This window comes from Dama dama, chromosome 25 (assembly GCF_033118175.1).
Source record: "Dama dama isolate Ldn47 chromosome 25, ASM3311817v1, whole genome shotgun sequence".
NCBI classification, from domain to species: Eukaryota; Metazoa; Chordata; class Mammalia; order Artiodactyla; family Cervidae; genus Dama; species Dama dama.
Window position 1 is genome coordinate 38163967 of NC_083705.1, and position 6000 is coordinate 38169966.

Sequence of the window (6000 nt, forward strand, 5' to 3'; positions counted from 1 at the left end):
GGCCCCCTAAATTTTTCAGACACATACAACTTACTGTAATATTAACACTGGAATACCTTAAAGATCAACTAGTTCAACTCATTATTTTTAGAGAGAATGAAACAGAGGCTCTGAGAAATTAAGTAATGGAGGGGATCAGATGTTGGCAGCCTGGCTTTACAGTTATAATGAAAAGTTCATAATAGACAAAATTCATAATTCTATGACATAGCACTTTCATTTTTGGTATTATTTTTCCCAAGTCTTTTCATATGGATATTTCTTCTCATGTATTGGAATTATTGACTACATATAATTTTGCAAGATTTTTTCAAAAGTCTATAATTTAATAAGTGAGAGAAGAAGAAATGGAATTGAAGGAATACAGAAAAAGTATATTATTTGGGGGGAATTATTGTATTTTATTATCTTCAGTTCTAGGTAGATAATTGTCTTTACATTTATGGAACTTTTTTTTTCTCTGTATATGAGTAAAACTACTATCACAATTCTCACCAAGGGTAGTGGTGGGGTATGTGCATGTCAACTGTGAAATTTTTTCTTGGGTGATTCCTCCTCTCCCCATCCTCCACTGACAATCACTAAATTAATTCAAAGGCTCTCAAAAGTAGGCATACAAGCCACAAAATTATCTGTGTGGTATATCTTTTAAATGAAAAAGTAAAACAGCAAGTAAGTTTTCCTAATATCTAACAGACCCTGTCAACCTTCCACAGTGCCTTTTGCCCAATGGTCATAAGCATTTACAAGGTGAGGTGCCCTCAGAGAAAGAAGATGGACTGTGAAACCTTGAAAATGTATTTGCTTTTAAAATATTAGCATACTGTAGAACTTACAAATGGTCAATTAAGTAGAATTACATGTTGTATTATCTAGTTTTAATTTAACTCTAAGATGGACACATGGTTTTAAATGATTTTTATAAATATTTTAGAATAAAGATAACAAATGTCAAATGTCTGTACTTGGTTCTAACAAGTCATGCCCATGTACATAGACACACACACTGTGAATGCTTTTTCTTAATTCCATCTTCACTATTTTAACTTTCATACCTTAACCTCTGAAATAATTCTCTTCATATTTTAAATTTTGAAGACACACAACAAAGAATTCTTCCCGCTTATAATTTCATTATGAGACTTTCTTTAAGGTTTTATAATTTTATAAGTGACTTTCAGTCAAAATATAATTCAATAAAAATGTATCAGCAATTGTATATATTCTCCATCCTTTGCTAAAGGCTCTGAGGCAATAAAAATTAAGGCCTTATGATCTCTGTCTTTGAGGCAGTAGCAATAGAAATAAATAAATAAACCATCGGCAACAAGATAATCTTACAAAAGGTATAATGTGATAAATAATTGTATAAAGACTTATTACAGAAAAGTCTGGATAGATTCTGGAATTTGGTGAAAGGATATTAAAAATAAGTAAGATTTGAACCAGTTATTATTAGAGGAAAAAAAGAGGAAAGGCAAAAAGAGTAATAGTACCACCAAAGAAAGGAAGAGAAAAAAACTAAGGGAAAGGAATGTTGGGATAATCAAGGCCTCATTTTTCCCAATAGTTTCACCACATATAAATGTATCTCCAAGCAACTTATTGTATAATTGAGCTTACTTTTGATCTATGAAAGGAACCAAATTGTATGTACATTTTTACTTTTCCCCCCAAATTTCAGTTTGAGATTCATCCATATTGATAAATTGGCCACAATTAATTCATATCCATTGTTGCATAGTTTTATGAAGATATCACTATTTATTTATTCTAGTAGTAAAGGTGGTTTTATTTGTTTACTTATTTCAGTCTTTTGCTCCTGTAAACATATCTTCTAGTATACACACACCTAGGAGCAGAATTGCTGGGAAATGAACATTTACTACTTAATTGGTTTTCACACTATGGTAATTATTACATTCCCATAGTGTTCTCATCACAACATACCCTCACCAACACTTTGTATTTGCAGAACATTAAAAAAATATTTTTAACAACCCATCTGTGTCTTGGTAACTCGTTGTTACCATTTATGGTAACTCATTATTACCATTAATAATCATGGAAAAATATTTATTAAATTATTTCCACAATTATTAATACAGATGAGCACTTCCTAGGTATATGGGTCATTCTTGACATAAGGTCTGTCCTTAACAACTATTTCTTAAACTAGTGAATAAATGAAGAGTCAAACAGCATTATCTGAATTCTATCAAACAGTGAATAGTGTTATAGCAAAATCTATTTTTCTTAGAGAACCAAGAATTTTAAAAGCCAAACTAATGTTATTTGGAAAATGCTGCTATGAATCTTTTAAGGTTGTATTAATAAATGATTCAGGAGAAACAAAGTAGAATATGTCTCTTATTTAACTTCAGTTTTCCTTATCATTTATATTGGATCTATAAAAATATTTGTTTCTAACTAGAAAAATGCCGAGGTAACATGAGCTTACCCTTAAACTTCTTAAATTTTGATAAGCAATTTAAGATTAAGTTATTCATTGTTATTTAAAAAAAATATGTACTTTGTGATCACACAAATATTTATAAAACATAATATAAATCAGTCATAATATTCTGCTCTATATCCACATGGAATCATCCTTAATGTCCTGTTAAATCAAACATAGGTCCTAGCCATAATTAACTTATTTCAGGTTTCTGAAGGTGTCCCTTGGAATACAAAATGAAGCAGGCTAAACTTGCCTGTTACACCAGGTTCAAAATTGGGAAAAGAGTACATCAAGGCTGTATATTGTCACCCTGCTTATTTAACCTATACACAGAGTACATCATGTGAAATGCCAGGCTGGATGAAGCACAAGCTGTAGTCAAGATTGCTAGGAGAGAGGTCAATAATCTCAGATATGCAAATGACACCACCTTAATGGCACAGAAGGGCTTCCCTGGTGGCTCAGGAGGTAAAGTGTCTGCCTGCAATGCCGGAGACCCGGGTTTGATCCCTGGGTCAGGACGATCCCATGAAGAAGGAAATAGCAACCCACTCCAGTACTCTTGCCTGGAAAATCCCATGAATGGAGGAGCCTGGTAGGCTACCGTCCATGGGGTCTCAAAGAGTCAGACACAACTGAGTGACTCAATGGCAGTAAGCGAAGAGGAACTAAATATCCTCTTGATGGAGGTGAAAGAATGAAAAAGCTGGCTTAAAACTCAACATCCAACACACTAAAATCATAGTATCTTGTTCCATCACTTCATGGCAAATAGAGGGGGAAACAATGGAAATAGTGATAGATTTTATTTTCTTGGGCTCCAAAATCAATGTGGACAGTAACTGCAACTATGAAATTAAAAGACGCTTGCTCTTTTAATCGGAAGAAAGCAATGACAAACCTAGACAGAATATTAAAACCATAGACGTTACTTTGCCGACAAATGTCCATATAGTCAAAGCTATATTTTTTCCAGCATCATGTATTAATGTGAGAGTTGGAACATAAAGAAGGCTGAGCACCAAAGAATTGATGCTTTCAAACTGTGGTGTTGGAGAAGACTTTTGAGAGTCCCTTGGACTGCAAGGAAATCAAACCAGTCAATCCTAAAGGAAATCAGTCCTGCATATTCATTGGAAGGACTGATGCTGAAGCTCAAACGCCAATACTTTGGCTACCTGATGTGAATAGCTGACTCAGTGGAAAAGACCCTGATGCTAAGAAAGATTAAAGGCAGGAGGAGAAAGGGATGGCAGAGGATGAGACGGTTGGATGGCATCACCGACTCAATGGGTATGAGTTTGAGCTAACTCTGGGAGATGGTGAAGGACAGGGAAGCCTGGCGTCCTGCAGTCTGTGGAGTCGCAAACAGCTGGATACATCTGAGCGACTGAACAACAATCTGAAGGTGCCATGAATAATGTCGCCTCCACGTCTTCAAATATGCAGTACTTTCTATTATTAATTCCTCCACCGCAACCCATTTTTCACGTTCTGGGTCCATTTAAACTCCACATACCAAAAAATTATTTTTAAAATATTTACATTAAATTCCTGTGGTAGATCCTCTTAATCACTTCTTCCTTCCCTTTTTCATGCAATCATATTATAGTACATTACCTTTCCTCACTACTGTTTGATTACATAAAAATTGTGTAGAATGCTGATATTTTGAATTTGTATTTTGAAGATAATCTTCATTTGTTTTAACATCCACAAAGTCTGAGAAGCCAATAGATATTATATATTCACTATTTGAATAAATCCCATTTGTATTTTTTATTATATTTAATATACATGGTTTAAATAAAGAAGGAAATGTGTTTAACTCACCATTTCAATGAAAGTAGTGAAAATAAATAGTAATTCCTAGGGGAAAAGAAAAAATTGAGTCAGTAGAAATGCTGCCACCAATTTAAATATTTTTACTTATTCAGGTATGATCACATCACTCCTTACAAACAAATAAAGCTGTCCTTATGAAGTCAAGGCAATTTACTTGGTGAGCCATTCACCTCCGTAAGCCAGAATATAAGAGTGCTTCTTAAAGCTTACCATTTGTTTTGGTTTTCACTTGCTTCCCCCTTAAAATAGTGTGAGGCATTATTATACACCTGCATTAATTTAATATTACAAATGTGCAATTTGAAAGTGTTATTTGTATACATCATTTCAATTTCATCCTCTACACATTTTTCTCAACATGAAGGATCATTTCCATACACTGGAAGCAGAAATATGTCAACACACCTCAATTCTCCTACTCCTCAAATTCAAATTTTCCCCTAGACCATAAGAGCTGGGAAACCTCTTAGTTCTTCATCTCCCGTCTACTCTTGCAGATGAAATTTCCTGTAGCTTCAAGTAATTATTTTGGTTGCCTTCACAGATGCTAGTCTTTTATACAAGGAGCCAAAACTAGAGTTTCAATCTTGTTCCAGGAATTCCAATGTTCAGCTTCAACCTCTAGAGTTTCTTCCAGGGTGAATAATTTATTTTGAAAACAGTGTAATATCCCATGATTGAAGGGGCAATGAAAGGAAACAATAAAAAAAAATCTATAGCTCTCTCTTGCCCTGAGTAATTAATGTGAGGTGCTGCTGTGTTTCTTCAAATTGACCACCCTCATAACCTCTTTTCAAAATACTAACCCATCTGATATCTGTCTTATGTTTAATTTAGTAAACCAGTCTTTTTAGTTTGTTTCTAGCATCCTGCAAGAGAAGTCATTTTTTCAAAATTTCAAGTATTTTGTATTTCAACCCAAATTATTGAACATTACCAGTTAAAACTAGATATGAAATTAGTTACTGATTTTCTTTCATATTTGATGATAGGAGCATATATATTAAACAAGTAATAATATCCTTTGTATTTTTACATACTATATCAAAACATCTTAGTATAGAAAGTGTTTCATTATTTCATTTGCTATTCCTTTGTTTGTGTGAATTACAGCAATTTAAACACAAACACACATAAACCACAAGGAAGCAAATCTTATTGGCTGAGCAAAACCTAGTCTTTCGTGTGTTGCAATTTCCACTGAAGTAATATAAGTACTCCTAAATATTTCTTGGATTTTTAAGATTACATTACACTTCTGTGTTTTTCAAATGGAACACTATTTACTTATTTATAGCCACAATGGCATGTGGGACCTTAGTGCCCCCACTAGGGATAGAACCTGTGCCCCTTGCAGTGGAAACATGGAGTCCTAACCACTGGACCACCAGCAAATTCCTTGCTTCTGTGTTTTAAGTCTGTCAGGAATCTTATGAAATTTAGGATTTAAAATTACCAAGTAACTTTGGTGATTATCAAATAATTTTGTGTTTTTGGTTTTGTTTTTACTTTGCATAACATTCTTACCATAAATGAGTAGCCTATAAAATTAAAAACCTCTAGACCATGAGTCATTCCATCATAATTTGAGTTTAGCAGTATCTCAATAGCTTGTAGAATAGTTAGGACCGCTTTAGATCTTGGAATTTCACTGAATCAATTCATTCACTAGTTAGAACTCAAAAATACCATTT